The sequence below is a fragment of the Somniosus microcephalus genome, chromosome 13 (genome assembly GCF_052327205.1).
Source record: "Somniosus microcephalus isolate GS21.2 chromosome 13, FLI_Smic_1.0, whole genome shotgun sequence".
Taxonomy (NCBI): domain Eukaryota; kingdom Metazoa; phylum Chordata; class Chondrichthyes; order Squaliformes; family Somniosidae; genus Somniosus; species Somniosus microcephalus.
The window spans coordinates 66530952-66548229 of NC_140999.1; the positions used below are offsets into that span (position 1 = coordinate 66530952).

Here is a 17278-nt window from a genome sequence, read left to right on the forward strand (position 1 = left end):
CACCCAGCTTTGTGTCGTCTGCAAACTTGGAGATATTACATCTAGTTCCCTTGTCTAGATCATTAATATATATTGTGAATAGCTGGGGACGTAGGACTGATCCCTGCGGTATCCCACTAGTCACTGCCTGCCACTCTGAAAAAGACCCGTTTATTCCAATTCTTTGCTATCTGTCTGCCCACCAGTTATCTATACATGTCATCACCTTGCCCCCAATCCCATGTGACTTGATCCCTTTAGCCTTAAGAAATATATCTAACTCCTTCTTGAATATACTTAATGAATTGGCCTCAACTGCCTTCTGTGGTAGAGAATTCCACAGATTCACCACTCTCTGTGTGAAGAAATTTCTCCTCATCTCTGTCCTAAATGGCTTACCCTTATCCTTAGACTGTGACCCTGGTTCTGGACTCCCCCACCATTGGGAACATCCTTCCTGCATCTAGTCTGTCTAGTCCTGTTAGAATTTTATAAGTTTCAATGAGATCCCCTCTCATTCTTCTAAACTCCAGCGAGTATAAGCTCCATCGACCCAATCCCTCCTCATACGTCATTCCTGCCATCCCAGGTATCAGTCTGGTGAATCTTCGTGGCACTCCCTCCATGGCAAGAACATACTTCCACAGATAAGGCGACCAAAACTGCACACATTTCTTTGTTCCCCGTTATAATTCCCCTGATTCTGACTGCAAGGGACGTACGCTTGACTTCACCAATCTTTTTCTCTTCACATATCTATAGAAGCTTTTACAATCAGTTTTTATGTTCGCTGCAAGCTTACTCTCAAACTCTATTTTCCCCCTCTTAATTAATTCCTTTGTCTTCCTTTGCTGAATCCTAAACTGCTTCCAATCCTCAGGTTTACTGCTTTTTTTGGTCAATTTATATGTCCTCTCCTTGGATCTTATGCTATCCCCAATTTCCCTTGTTAGCCAGGTTTGAATCACCGTTTTTGTTTTATTTTTATGCCAAACAGGGATGAACAAATTCTGTAGTTCATCCATGTGATCTTTAAATGTTTGCAATTGCCTATCCACCCTCAACCCTTGGAGTAACATTCCCCAATTAATCCTACCCAACTCACGCCTCATACCGTCGTAGTTTCCTTTATTTAAAATCAGGACCCGAGGCCTAGAATTTCAGTATAGCCAGTTTTGGGGCGCTAATGTTAGCGCCCACCCGAAGTTAGCGCCCGCCCCAAAGTTGCGCCCCCTTGTCGGAAATTCAGTCGCTTCGCCCTAAGAGGTTGCTGGAGCGCTAAAAGAGGCGTTCCACTACTATCTTTAGGCGCTAAGCCGGCGGTGCAGAGGGATAGCGCCGAGGCGGGGCGCAGCGCGGGTGCGGTCATTTTTTGATTGACAGCAGACCCCGTGGCGCCGACCAGCTCTTAAAGGGGGAAGGGACGATTTGGTCTGCTGCCACGCCCTGCACACTGCAGCTTTGCAAATAGGCCTCAACACTGCTGCTCAGCCCCAGGGAGTCATGGCAATGCCAGAGAAGGCCCGTGAGCGTGCCCTGCGCTTCTCAGAGCGTGATCTGGGAATAATGGTGACAGCTCTGGAGAAGAGGCGCAGGATCTTGTTCCCAGAGACAGGGAGGAATCCGACCCACCAAGAATACACCAGAGCCTGGAAGCAGATCGCCAACAGGGTGACGTTCACCGGCGATGCCACCAGGACCCACAAACAATGTCGGAAAAAATACAACGACCTGACCAGGATTGTCAGGGTGAGTACCCTTTCCAGTCTCCTCCTCATTCTTGCATGTACACCTGACATGATGGGCAAAGGGAGCTGAAAGGCCTAATGGCCAGCCCTCAGCCAGCAGCTTTGGGACAGTCATGAGCATCAAGTGCCCATTCTGCACCCTACACTCTGGCCAAGCTATTCGACCATGGGAGGCAGTGCACACTACATCAGGGCTACACTCCGTACTTACAGCCCGTTCTTTCTCTTGCAGGCTAAAGTTGCCTATAATCGCCAGGCCCGTGCCAGGACCAGGGGAGGCCGCGCCAAGCTGCAGAAGCTCACTCCCCTGGAGGAGCGCGTGAGTGGGCTCATGGGAGCCCGGCTGATCGTGCCCACAGCGTACGGAGTAGCCGACCCTCCACTGCCCGGCAATGGTAAGGACCTCGCCTTTTGGCCCTCTCGCGTCGCACTTGCGCATCCGAGCTACCTCCTTTGCCACTGTCCCACCAATGCGCTGAATGCCACCAGTCCTGACTCCCTCGCTGATGCCGTCTCCTCACTCTGAAGCTACTCTTGTGCATTCCTGCTTTCAGCTGGTGACGACCAGGTCCCTGAAGCTGCCAGTGACAGCCCCTCCGAGCAGGAGGAGGAGGAGGAGGAGGAGGAGGAGCAAGAGCAAGCCAGACCATCAGGGGAACACTCAGGTCCCGCAGGAGAGGACGAAATGATTGACACGTCCTCACTGGACGAGTGCCTGGACCAACTGTCGCAGGGGATTGCAGCTGCTGGGACCAGTGGCGTCCAGCCACCCAGGAGCGCTGCGCGTGGGCCGCGGCCTTCCCCGCAAAGGGGGGAAGGATCAGAGGGGAGTGCAGTTGATCGGGACACTCGCCGCCACCAACGTGGCAAGGTTCCCCTAGTTCGGTCCCCTGCTCCCCAGCGGGAGAGTCCCGACTCCAGTCCGGACACCTTCACCTCGGAGGAGGCGCGGAAGCTGGACAAGATGGCCGAGGATTCGGACCGGCGCCACACGGAGCTCATGCGCGTGGTGGGGCGCATGCCTGAGGCCATCGAGTCACTGGCGACCAGTGTGCGCGAGTTCGGGGCATCAACTGCCACGAGTGGCCGCATGCTCACTGATGCCATCAAGTCCCTGGCGGGTGTGATGCGGGCGCACACCAGGACAACAGAGGCACTCACTGCTGCCACACGCGCTGTCTCAGGCAGGCATCGCCAGAGCACCCGCCGCGCTGCAGCATCCCAGCGAGCCGCCCCTCGGCTGATTGGTGCGGATCCTGCAGTGCGGGCCCGACCGAGTGCCAGCGTGCCACAGCACCAGCCAGCGCATCCCAGACGCCAGCTTGTCCACATTGCGCCATCCGTCGCCGCCACTCCCCCACTGGGGCATCAAGGGCAAGCGGCTGGAGCTGATGGTGGCCAGCCTCAGGTGCGCCACTCAGCAGCCGGCCCCTCGAGGCCCAAAGGCCGTGTAGGCCGCCCCCCAAGGTCATCTGGCGGTAGGACATCTGAGCCTCAGGCGCCTTCCCCCAGCCTCGCAGCAGCCACTGGGCAGAGCTTGCGAAGGAGCAGCAGGCCGGGCAGGGGAGGCAAAAGGCTGGACAAGGTCTCGCCCTCGCGGGCCACTCAGTAGAGGGTGTGGCCAGCTTTCGTTTTATATGGCGGTGGCCATCTTTCTTTTGCCCATGGTTGTTTGGTTCGTGGGCTTATTTTTTGCGTTAAGGCTGAGGTTGAGGCCAGGTTTGTACAAATGTGGAGTTACTCCTCCCCAGTTTGTGGGAGTGAGTCATTTGTTGGGCTTTTTGTGGGGCCCGTTGATTGTTTTTGGGGATTCATGTGGGAAGGGGTTTTCATTTTTGTGTAATAAATAATTATCTTTATTCATAGAGTCTCCATGGTTGTTCTTGTTAGTGTTTGTTGGCTTCGCCGGCTGAGGGCTTGCGGAGCGGCTGCATTCATCTTCCCTCATGGCCACAAGGCATTCCCTGACAGGGGGCTTAGAAGTAACGTGTAATAAGGTGGCGTCGCGCGGCCCTTGGCCCTGGTCGCTCCCTCCTGGGAACGTACTCATGCTCCTCCTCCTCCTCCTCCTGCTCCTCCTCCTGAGGTGCTGGTCCAACATCAGGTGGCAGTGCCTGAGTCCTGCGGATAGCCAGGTTGTGTAGCATGCAGCAAACTACCACAAATTGGGAGACCCGGTCCGGCGAATACTGCAGAGATCCTCCAGAGCGATCAAGGCAGCGGAACCGCTGCTTGAGGACCCCAATAGTTTGCTCGATGATGTTGCGGGTGGTTTGATGGCTCTCGTTGTATGCCTCTTCAGCAGCGGTCCTGAGCGCGCGGAGCGGGGTCATGAGCCAGGTACACAAAAGATAGCCTTTGTCCCCGAGTAGCCATCCTCTTGGGGGAGGCTGTGCCTCGAACATGTCATGCACAGTACTCTGCCGCAGGATAAACGCATCGTGGCTGCTGCCTGGAAAGCTGGCATTGACAGCCATGATGCGCTGCTTGTGGTCACACACCAGCTGCACATTCAGAGAATGGTAGCCCTTCCTGTTGCGAAACTGCTTGCCATGCTCCAGAGGGGCCCGCAAAGCCACATGCGTACAGTCAATGGCGCCCTGCACCAAGGGGAAGTCCGCGAGTCTTGCAAATCCCAATGCGCGCTGATGCTGGCTCTCCAGGGCCATGGGGAAGGAGATGAATTGGCTTCTCCTTCTGAACAGTGCTTCGGTCACCTGGCGGATGCAGCGATGCACGCCGTACTGGGAGATGTTAGCTATGTCCCCAGCAGCGGATTGGAAGGAGCCGGTGGCATAGAAGTTCAATGCCACCGTCACCTTCACTTCCACCGACAGAGACGTCCTGCACCTGAGCTTTGGACGCAGATCTCTGCGAAGCAGGTGGCAGATCTCTGCAACCACCTCCTTTCGGAATCGGAGCCTTCTAACACATCGCGCGCCAGTCATGTTGAGGTAGGAGCGCTGCTGGCGGTATAGCCTGACTGGGTAAGGCCTACGTGGCCGATGCCTGTTGCCCCCTCTGCCTCTAGCCAGGGCTGCCCCTCTCACAATGCGTCTGCGAGCCCTACGGACATGGCGCTGCAGCTCCGCGTTGGCACCCCATGCAACCCCCATCAAATCCTGGCAAACAGTCAAATTTCCAAAAGGCCACTTGCAGCGCTCTGGCCTGAGTCCAAAAATACCTGCGCTGTTGCTGCTTGAAACCAGTTAGCTATCCTCCTTGTTGTGTGTCCAGAAATGCGTTGCACAAGAGTGTTTGCTGCAAAATGGCTGGCCTTTATACTGGAGGGTACGTCCCCTTTAATTTGCGCCCCCCGGGGCCCGCGCTGGCTGTGTTGTGTTCCTTTTTTCAAACGCTCTGGCCGCCAGCCGCACAATGGGGCGGTCCGACTGAAGTTTGGAATCGGGGCGGCCAAAGGGCGTTGCACGAGGATGTGACGTCATTTTCTGCGCGCGCATCCGGGCGGGCGCTAAACTTTGCGCCGGCGCTAACGGCCAACTTAATTTGGGGCGAGGCGCAAACTGCGCTGCGCCCGGCCGCAACACGCATAGCGCCCGACATTCACTTTTCTTTAGGCGCTAACTTCTGGCGCAACCAACTGAATTTCTAGGCCCTAGTCTCTGAGTCAACTACTTCACTCTCCATCTTAATGAAGAATCCTATCATATTATGATTGCTGCACCCCAAGGGGCTTCGCAAACCAAGATTGCGAGTTATTCCTTTCTCATTACATAATACCCAGTCTAAGATGGCCTGATCTCTCGTCAGTTCCTCGACATATTGGTCCAGTGATTTTTTTTTGCTACCACCATTCAAGATCATAATGTGGGAGCTACTTTGTACCAATTGTCAGCAGCAAGCTCCAAACCACATGGTAATCAAAACATAGGAGTCCAAAGGTCTAGTGCAGGCCACCAATATTTATAAGCAACAGTCACCACCTGCCCCCCAACAACCCAAACACATGCATGAGGTGTGGCAGAGATTGATCATCAAAAACCTTCCTTGCAAGAGCAGTTAACTTTCCACTACTGTGTGTGTGACTGGCTATTCAATGAGAATTCATGAAAATAAATTGTAGCCTACAGAAGATTCCATGCTCTCAACAACTACTAATCCAGTAACAGCTTGACCAACCAACCTGTAGTAGAGGTACTGCAGACTCAACACATTACCAATTCTACTGAAAGGCCAACTTTACCACCAATGTTCCTTCACCAGGTGTATCAACCTTCAAGACCAAACTTGCTCCACCCTACCAACATTAGATGAAGCACAGATTTGAGATTTACTGCCATTATGGACCAGAAATGTATCATTAATAAGCCCAATAACAACCTGATCAACAAAATCAACACATTTGCAGAGCAATAGGGTCACTCATTGTACAATTTCAGCAGCAGGTTACTTTACCTCAACTGAATCAAACAGGACACCATTTCCTCATTCCAGCAAATATTCACAAACCTAGCTAATTCATTCCAACACCCAGAACCTCAGCTATTGACACCTGCCTTCCATATGATGGATGTACAGCCATACACCTTGATGTTCTATTTAGTTAATTACAATACCATACACCAAGTGGAAGCAGCTTCACTCAGGACTCCACGGGACGAGTTCAGTCAACAGACATGTCCACCCTGCCCCATTACACAGAATGAGACAGCAACAGGACCGCGGATCATGTCCTGATGTACAAATTGGATTCCTCCCCCATCCCCACAAGTATTCCCTCTAGAATCGGGGCGAGGGGCACTCTGTTACCTGGGCTGTTCCTCAGACTGTAGAAGTAGGGATGGACATTCGAGCCCTGCGGGTCAAAGCAGCAACCCTGGCTGATGCAGTCGGTGCTGCTAATGTCTGGGTGGCCGCACTCAAATCTCCAGCCTGGGTCTGTCGGACAAACATCATCGCCGAGAAGCAGTGGCTGGGCTCGGAGTAAGGAGAGCCCAGCCAAGAGAGCAACCAACCGCCCAATGCCCCATCTCGGTTATTGCAAGTAAGATAATAATCTCCTCCCACACCAAGCCGCTTTATGGCCGGGCTCCGAGTGCGGCAGGAATTGGAGCCAATCCCAGTGTGGCGGGTTCCTGTTCCCACGGGTTACTCGGGAGGTAGTTTGCATTTTTGAGAAGCTCTATCTGTCAGCCTGTCTCCACTGGATCTTCATAATTGACCAACTCGTCCTTTAGGCTATCTGGCACATTCAGTTTTATCTCCTCCCTTGAGTGTACATACACCAATCTGGGGTGTCCAACTGCCACAGGGATCTTTGGCGTAAAACAAAAGTTAGGCATTGTGATTGCACATACAAGGTTACTATATTGGTACTCAGTCTCTGTGGTGGCTATACAATACTCCCGTTCGGCTCTATATCCTGAGCAGGTGTGATGGTGATCAAGATGTGATAATTCCAACACACACCCCTCTCACTTATTATAGCTGCACTCATCCTTAGGGCCTTCTCCTACCAGATGTGGGCATATCGTACGCGTGCCTTTCCCGTGGCATCCGTTTAATTTAAATAAAGGAAACTATGATGGTCTGAGGAGCGAGTTGGGTAGGATTGATTGGGGAATGGCACTCAAAGGGTTGACGGTGGATAGGCAATGGCAAACATTCAAAGTCCGAATGGATGAACTACAGAATTTGTTCATCCCAGTTTGGCATAAAAATAAAACAAAAAAGGTGACCCAGCCGTGGCTAACAAGGGAAATTAGGGATAGCATAAGGTCCAAGGAGAGGGCATATAAATTGGCCAGAAAAAGCAATAACCTTGAGGATTGGGAGCAGTTTAGGATTCAACAAAGGAGGACAAAGGGATTAATTAAGAATGGGAAAATAGAATATGAGTGTAAGCTTGCAGAGAACATAAAAACTGACTGTAAAAGTTTTTATAGATATGTGAAGAGAAAAAGATTGGTGAAGTCAAGCGTAGGTCCCTTGCAGTCAGAATCAGGGGAATTTATAATGGGGAACAAAGAAATGGCAGACCAACTAAATACATATTTTGGTTCTGTCTTCACAAAGGAGGATACTGTTAAGTCTGTGAATTATTTAGTTAATTAAAACACAGACTAATGAGTAACAATAAAAACAGGTCTTTACTGGTTGGAGGTAGGGACTATTCTGAATACAAGATTACTGCACAGTGCTTATATACCGGTGTGTTCACCCCCGGTATTACGTCTACAGCAGCCTGAGAAAGTAGTACATCTCTTAAGGTGGAACAGGCTTAAGCTCTCTTAAGGTGGAACAGGTTACATACACAACACTCCTCCCTTCTTAGCTTTATAGTCATCCCCCCCATTTAACATAACGTAATAACATATATACATGTATAACTTCATGTTTAACGTAACATATCACAGATTCAGTCTCTGCGGAAAACAGTTCACAGATTCAATCTCTGTGGTGTAGTCGGTTCACGTTACTCATTCAATAGTCCTTTCATGGATTTAACAGCTTGAACTTCCGAACTGATTTGGCTCCGTTCGGAGGGACCACGTGTGTGATCTGGTAGAGGTGATAATTGTTCAGATGGGTCATCTTCTGTTTTTCCTTTTCCTTTTCTGCTTCTTGGAGACTCTCTGGGCTCCATTGTCAGCTGCCACAGCTGCCAGCTGCATGCGCAGTTCCTCCTTCTCTTCCTCCTGTTTCTGTCGTAGAGCCAGCTTCTCCCGATGTTCCGTAGACTTTTGGTGCTCCTCCATGATTTCTGCACTTTGGGAGTCGAAGTTACAAATTGGGCAGGACAGGACATCGTAATATTCGGTGTCGTCCACCAGGTCATGGTAATATTCGGTGTCGTCCTGAGCTAGACCAGTGAGAGGGTCGTCTATTTCCTCCATACCCAGCTGGACGTTAGCCAGCTCTTGTTCCAAATCCAGACATCTTTCCTGAAGAGACTTCTTCATGTGTACCTCTGCATCCAGCTTTTTCTGGGCTTTCAGCAAGTCGTTTACTAGTGACCTCATTTGTGATTTTAATACTTCAACTTCCTTTGGAGATTGATTGATCGGACTATGCAATCCCTCTACCGGAGCAGTTGTTTCAGCGGTCTGTTGTTCTACATTGACGTGAGTCAGCGTACTTTTGGCATCCAATGGCTGCTCTGTTGCAGTCGTTTCAGTCTGTGTCGTCACATCAGCCATCTCAATGACTTTTGAGAGCTCCGAACCCTTTTCCTTTGAAGATCGCAGCTCGTGTTCAAGTTTTTCCCATTTCAGAGTCTTGTCCCTCAGCATATGAAGGAGTTGGCTGACCGTTAACTCTTCTGACACCAGATTATGGCACGCACCTTCAGAACCTGAATCAGCTTTGATTCGTTCGGCCTCCTCACGCAGATGGTTGGTGTGCTCCTGCTCCATTTTCTCCATCAGTTGCTTCTGTTGACTTTCCAGATTCTCCCACTCTGTAACAAATAACTTTTTTATTTCATTCATCTCTTGCTCAAAACGGCGAATCATTTGTTCTAATTGCTGTTGTAGTTTGAAATGGAGTTGAGTTCGAGCCCGGTGTCCCTCAGAAATGGGCACATCAGTAGACTTGCCAGACTCAGAATCCACAGTTAAACTATGTTGTTGTTGCTCAGTGGAATTCTGTGCTGAAACTTTGTCTTTTGCACCTGAGTTGGGCTTACCATCATCCGTTCCAGAGTCTGGGCCGACTATCTTCACCGAGTTCTCACTCGTTATTGTTTGTAGGAAATGCCAGTCCATATTCATTTTCCTAATCCACTCCCGTTCTAGTAGTGGAGAACCTCCTTCAGATATCACATATAAGTCCGTTATTTGACTGTCTTCGCCCTTGTGGACCACTGCAACCTCTATTTTCCCGATGGGGTACACTCTTTGCCCCGTGTATGTTTTCAATATAATCCCCGTATCCTGTAGGGGAATATGTTGGAATAACTTTCCGTAGTCTTTCTTATTTATGACCGTCAATGCCGATCCAGTGTCCAATTCCAGTTTTACTTGGACTCCTTCTATCTGAAGAGTGACCCAAATTGTCTGGAGGTCTGCACCCTTACCAGCGTTGAGTACTCTTAAGCTAGCCAGTTCATTACAGCTTAAGCTTGCCAGTTCATTACTGCTAGCATCTGAATCGGACTCCTGTTCGGTCACCTTGTGTACCTTTGCGTATTTTCCTTGCGGTGACTTCTTGTTGCTGGTCTTCTTCCCTGACCTGCATACTCTAGCTATATGTCCAAGCCTACCACAAGTTCTACATTCTTGGTTTTTAAACCAACACTGGTTCTGATCATGCGTTGTCTTTCCACAACGATAACATTTGCCAGAACTCACACCCAATTTGTGTGCACTGAGCTCCGGTGACCGTAGCTGCATTACTGCCGTGCCTCTCGCTGCGGCTTCGTGTGCTGCTGCCATAGTGACCGCCTTCTCAAGCGTCAGCTCATTCTCCTCGAGCAGTCGCTTTTGTGTATCCTGTTTAAATAAACCACACACAAATTTGTCTCGAAGTGCCTCTGTCAGTCCCGTTCCAAACTGGCAATATTTCGCTAATTTACGCAATTCCAGCAAATATTCAGCATTGCTTTCATGCTGTAGCTGCCTTCTGTCGTAAAATTTAAATCGTTCCACTAGCATCAGCGGCGTGGGGTTTAGATGATCTTTCAGGACAGTAACAATCTCATCAAACGTCTTATCCGCCGGTTCATCTGGTGATAACAGGTGTTTCAATTGCCCGTATGTCTTCGCACCCATTAAATTTAATAATGTTAGAGCTTTATCTTGGTCACGAATTTTATTGGCCTTACAATAATTTTTTACTCTTTCAACATATATGGCCCAATCTTCGAGGTCACTATCAAAGGTGCTAATATTCCCGTGTTTAGGCATTGTAGATTTGCAATTTCTCAGATTTTATTTTCTTTACTTGTTATCAAAGATGGCGGCTTCCCGCTCTTGCCGTCGTCCTCCGCCCACAAAATGGCGGTTTTCCCGCGCTTGGCGGTCTTCACCCGTCCCCCGACGCCGTCTCCCTTCAGCCCCCGAGTGCGGCCCTTATCTTCGCCGTGATCGCCCGAGTGCGGCCCTTATCAGCGGATGCGATCGATGGCCCGGCTGCGCCTCGCACTTGAAAGCGGCCCGGCCCTTATCTGCCTTCTGTGGTAGAGAATTCCACAGGTTCACCACTCTCTGGGTGAAGAAATTCCTCCTCATTTCTGTCCTAAAAGGCCTACCCCTTATCCTTAGACTGTGACCCCTGGTTCTGGATTCCCCGACCATCGGGAACATCCTCCCTGCATCTCGTCTGTCCAGTTCTGCCAGAATTTTATAAGTTTCAATGAGATCCCCTCTCATTCTTCTAAACTCCAGCGAGTACAAGCCCAATCGACCCAATCTCTCCTCATGCGTCATTCCTGCCATCCCAGGTATCAGCCTGGTGAATGTTTGCTGAACTCCTTCCATGGCAAGAATATCCTTCCTCAGATAAGGCGACCAAAACTGCACAGAATACTCAAGATGTGGTCTCACCAAGGCCCTGTACAACTGCAGCAAGACATCCTTGTTCTTGTACTCAAACCTTCTCGCTATGAAGGCCAACATACCATTTGCCTTCTTAACCGCCTGCTGCACCTGCATGCTTACCTTCAGCAACTGGTGCACAAGGACACCCAGGTCTCGTTGCACTTCCCTTTCTCCCAATCTATTGCCATTCAGATAATAATCTGCCTTCCTGTTTTTGACACCAAAGTGGATAACCTCACATTTATCCACGTTCATTCGCTCTACCGTGCCTGAGCTTTGCGGATGATAGGGGATGTGGAACTTCTGTCTTACTCATAGTGGCTTACAAGCTTCTTTCATTACCTTTCCTGTAAAGTGGGTACCTTGATCTGAATCTATTTGCAACTGGACCCCCCATCTCGGTATCACGTCGTATGCAAATATTCGGGCCACAGTCTGAGCAGTGCAGTCTCTGGTGGGGAATGCTTCCACCCACTTTGTAAACTGGTCTATGATCACTAGGCAGTACTTCTTCCCTCTGCTGTTCTTCTACCTACTGCTATTGGTGTAGGCATCTCTTTGTCCGCTGCTGCTCTTGCTGCTTGATCAGCTAACTAATTTCCTTTTTGTTGCTCGCTCACTATCTTACAGTGTGCCTTTATTTTAATCACTGCTACCTCCTCATGCTTTAGGTGTCCTCCTCCGGAGGTTACATATCCTCTCCTATTCCACGCTACCGTATAATCATGTACTACCCCAAACGCATATCTACTATCTGTGTATATATTTACTCATTTTCCTTTTGCCAATTTTGTAAGATTTGCAAAATTTCTGCATTTCCCCGAAGGCTGTTATTAATAAACGGGACCCTGCGTGGACATTTTAAATCAAAAAGGGTACCCAATATGGCATCTGTGCCTCGTGGCAGAAAGCCTGTGGGATTTTAAAATGGACTCTGCAACGCAGACAGCTTGTGGATCCAAACCCAAGCTGCAGTTTTCTGTGAAGAGAAACTTGTATTTTGAAACCAGACAGGACTCTGAATTATGTATTAGACTGAATTGGAGACAAATCTAAATTCAGTTAGGCCCACAGTTAATGCCATCAAGCAGTCTACATATATAATCAGAAACAGATTAAGAGAGTCATCGAGGCTGGACAGGCCCATCAAGGAACATCCATGACAATACAAGTCAATTATCGGGCCGGTAGATGCGATTACCGGCCATCTAAAAACAGTTAGTATGGATTGCTACCATTATTTAAAATAGCCCGCCAAGATTAAGACAAAGAACTAACCTGATTTGGAGCGCAAATAAGGGTTTTCGAAAGGAGTATAGTTGAAGGCCCCCGGGTAGCAATCGCGGGTTGCTCCTCTCTTCTCTTCTCTCTCTGCTCTTCGGCCCCTCGCCCTCGTGGCTGCCGCTCTTGCCCCGTCCCGCGCTTACCCCTTGGCCTTTGCCTGTGCCTTTTGCCACTCCATCTGAAAAATAGCCCCGCACTGCTTCAGGCGGACACGGACAATTCAGGCCAGGCGAGGCGGGATGCGACGAGGGGGAGGAGGGAAGACCACCGGAGGGAAGGCCATCTGAGGGAGGCCGGCTGAAGAAGACCAACTGAGGAGACGAACTGAGGGGAGGCTTCGAATTATCGGGCCTTCAGCCTCAGCCGACCTTCGAATATCTGCACACCAACTCAAACTGTCGGCTGGCGACGAAGAATCATCCCTGCAAGGTAAAGTACCCAAACAGAGACTTTGGGCCCGATTTTGTGGATTGTGTGGGAAATGGTCGGATTCCCCGAATGTGGGGTTCTGACACACAAAAAAATGGGTCAGCCAGCTGCACGCAATTTTCCCTCAAGTGGCCAATTAATTTCCAGCGTGTGGGCAGCCTTGCTAATTGTTCATTTCCAGTCAGGAAGCCCCACAGTATGGTGTCATCATTCGTGGTGCTTTCTAGGTCCACAGCAAGAATTGCTTCCTCTGTTGGCTTCCAAACGAACCATACAGGATGGCAGAGGAGCCTGCAGCAGCTGTGGCCAGTGCCAGACCCCGAGCTGCCTCCAAATTCGATGAAACTTTACTGCAGGCATTATTGGATGGGGTTAGGGCCCACAGGGAGGTCCTCTTCCCTAGGTCAGGCAGGAAGAGGCCTCCCACTGAGACCAAGGCAGCATGGATGCAGGTGTCAGCAGATGTCAACTCAAATGTGCATGTAACCTTGGCATCACATCTCTAACTCCTTCCTCTACTCCCCCACAGGACCATCCAGAGCCCCCGTCCCCACTGTGGAGGAGGAAGAGGCTGTGCAGCCAGACTCCTCAGAGGAAGCTCCAACCTCTGAGGGCGCAGCGTCAGTAGAAGTAAGCACACCCAGCACCAGCGCAGACACTCACTTCAGGGGGACTGTAATGAAATGTGTTTGTCTTGCTTGTATTCGTTTTGCACTCATGTATATTACCCTCCCCCACACGGTGTATAGTTTCACTTCCTCTTTCCTGACTAACCTGGAATGTTCCAGGTCTTGGCTCTTGGCTCCACCCCTGACTTCTCTTACATAAAGATCCCAGGATCTTTATGACTCATTCCTGCGAGCCAGTCAGTGTGTTGAGATGTTAGCTCTGATCTTAGTGATTAAAAGCCAACTTGTTAAAGTTTATAACTTCTAGTTTTGTGGTTATTGAAGGCACATCAATTTTAATCACTAAAGAATACTAGGATGGGTCGACTCCTAAAACCAGAGCGTCTGGACTTGGATTCACATTCTGCTGAAGCATCAAATCAATTTGGACACTGGCTCAAATGCTTCGAACTCTTCGCGAGAGCCTCATCCGCTAGCGAGGTAGATAAACTGAGTCTACTGACTACTCGCGTTAATCATCGGATTTATTCGTTCATCCGGGATGCCACCTCTTACACGGAGGCCATCACTATCCTGAAGGCCCAATACCAGAGGCCAGTAAACGAAGTGTACGCCAGACATCTGCTGGCTACACGCAGGCAGCGATCTGAGGAATCAACGGACGATTTCTTACAGGGCCTAAAGGACTTGGTCCGGGACTGTAACTGCAAGGCCATGACGGCCAACGCGTACTCTGACGAATTGGTCCGCGATTCCTTCATCACGGGCCTCAAATCGAATTATATCCGGCAGAGACTGCTGGAGAAGGAGGCCCTGGACTTAAAAAAGGCAGTGGCCACTGCGCGATCGCTGGACGTGGCCCAGAAAAACTCTGACTCTTATTCTTCTGGCCATGCGGCCCTCACCGCCTCATGCGCACCGAGCGGGCCGCCATCTTGGAATCAGCCATCTTCCCCATCCAGGTCTCAGACCAGCTCTACACCGCCGGAGTCCCCACGCAGAAGTTCACCCAGGAGTCCTACTACAGCGGCAATGTCTCGAGGCCCGAAATGCTACTTCTGCGGCCAGGCCAAGCACCCCAGACAACGATGCCCAGCGAAGGACGCTACATGCTTCAAATGTAAGAAAAAGGGGCATTTTAGCAAAGTCTGCAGGGGGAATCCGATTTCCAACTCCGTCACTGCCTCATGCGTGCCGTGCGGACCGCCATCTTGGGATCCACCATCTTTTCCCGACTCAACGGCCGCCCAGGGCCCAACAGTGGCTTCGATCACGGTGGATCAATCCAGGCCACACCCGTTGACAAAATCCATGATGAACATACAGGTAAACGGGAATTTAACGAAATGTTTAATTGACTGTGGGAGTACCGAGAGTTTTATCCACCCTAGCCTGGTATGGCGGCACTCATTAACGGTAACCCCTACACAGAGCAGAATTGCTATGGCTGCTAAGCCCCATACTTCGGACATTTTGGGCTACTGTGTGGTAACACTGACTGTAAAAGGCACGGACTACAAGGATTTTAAACTCCTCGTGATGCCAGAACTCTGTGTTAATGTAATCTTGGGCCTGGACTTCCAGTGCCACCACGAAAGTGTCACGCTAGCATATGGCGGGTCCCAGCCGCCACTCACAGTCTGTGGCCTATCAACCTTAAAAATCAGCCCGCCCTCTTTATTCGCTAATCTCGCTCCGAACTGTAGGCCCATAGCGACTAAAAGTAGACGGTACAGTCTGGAAGACAGACACTTTATCAAGGCGGAAGTGGACAGACTCCTGCGGGAAGGCATTATTGAATGCAGTACCAGTCCGTGGCATGCCCAAGTAGTCATAGTTAAAAATAGCGAAAAGAAACGGATGGTAATTGACTACAGCCAGACTGTTAATATTTATACCCAGCTGGACGCCTACCCTTTACCCCGCATATCAGAAATGGTCAACCAGATCGCGCAATACCGAGTCTTCTCGACTATCGACCTCAAATCCGCGTATCACCAGCTCCCCATTAGAACGGAGGACCGCCCATACACCACCTTTGAGGCGAACGGACGCCTCTACCATTTTCTCAGAGTGCCCTTCGGGGTAACAAATGGGGCCTCGGTCTTCCAACGTGAGATGGACCGCATGGTTGACGAGAATAAACTACAAGCTACCTACCCCTATCTGGACAATGTCACTATCTGCGGGCACAACCAGCAAGACCACGATCTAAATCTTGCGAGATTTTTAAAAACTGCCCTAAAGCTGAATCTAACCTACAACGAAGACAAATGTGTCTTCAACACAACCTGTCTTTGTATCCTCGGCTGTGTGGTGGAAGATGGGGTAATTGGACCGGACCCTGACCGATTACGCCCCCTAAAGGAACTGCCCCTGCCACACAATCCCAAAGCCTTAAAAAGGTGCCTGGGATTTTTTTCGTATTATGCCCAATGGGTGCCCAATTACTCTGATAAGGCCCGACCCCACATTAAATCGACGTCCTTCCCACTATCAGCTGAAGCTCAGGAGGCTTTCACCAGTATCAAACAGGACATTGAAAGGGCTGCACTGTGTGCAGTGGACGAAAGCATTCCCTTTCAAGTCGAAAGCGATGCATCAGACTTTGCTTTAGCTGCGACCCTCAATCAGGCTGGGAGACCTGTGGCCTTCTTCTCCCGAACCCTTCAGGGACCTGAAATCAGGCACTCTTCTGTCGAGAAGGAGGCACAGGCTATAGTGGAGGCAGTGCAGCACTGGAGACACTACCTAGCCGGCAAACGTTTCACCCTGCTCACCGACCAGCGGTCGGTGGCTTTCATGTTTAATAACAAACAAAGGGGGAAAATCAAGAATGACAAAATACTCAGGTGGAGGATCGAACTATCCACGTTCGACTATGATATTATGTACAGGCCGGGAGCCCTTAATGAACCCCCAGATGCCCTATCGCGGGGAATGTGTGCCAGCATTCATACGGACAAATTACAGGGTCTCCACAACGACCTCTGTCACCCAGGTGTCACCCGACTATACCATTTTATAAAGTCCCGCAATCTGCCCCACTCCATCGAGGAGGTCAGGGCAATGACCAGAGCCTGCCGCATCTGTGCGGAATGCAAGCCTCGTTTCTACAGGCCTGACCGTGCACACCTTATCAAAGCCACACGGCCATTCGAGCGCCTAAGTCTGGACTTCAAGGGACCCCTTCCCTCTGCTGACCGTAACGTATACTTCCTCAATATCATCGATGAATATTCCCGCTTCCCCTTCGCCATTCCCTGCCCAGACATGACCAGTGCCACGGTCATCAAGTGTCTCGGTAATCTATTCTGCATGTTTGGCATGCCGAACTACATACACAGCGATAGGGGGACATCATTTATGAGTGACGAACTGCGCCAGTTCTTGCTCTCAAAGGGGATAGCCACTAGCAGAACAACTAGCTACAACCCCCGGGGTAATGGGCAAGTGGAAAGGGAGAATGCTACTGTTTGGAAGGCTGTCACGTTAGCCTTAAAGTCAAAAGGCCTTCCGACCTCCCGCTGGCAGGAAGTCCTCCCAGACGTGCTCCACTCCATAAGGTCTCTGTTATGTACAGCCACTAATGCTACCCCTCACGAAAAGATGTTCGTTTTCCCCCGAAAATCTACCTCGGGCATATCTCTACCCGCGTGGCTGACGTCTCTGGGGACAGTACTATTGCGGAAGCACGTGAGAGGCCATA

At 50.3% G+C, this 17278-nt stretch overlaps 1 pseudogene across 1 annotated transcript in view; it reads right to left on the bottom strand.

The window, feature by feature from the left end:
- LOC147108393 (zona pellucida sperm-binding protein 4-like) overlaps window positions 1-17278 on the bottom strand; it is a 70373-nt pseudogene that overhangs the window by 43235 nt on the left and 9860 nt on the right. Inside the window, exon 2 of the transcript XR_015080498.1 lies at window positions 6498-6718. The product of XR_015080498.1 is annotated as a zona pellucida sperm-binding protein 4-like (transcript). The remainder of the gene's footprint in view (window positions 1-6497; window positions 6719-17278) is intronic.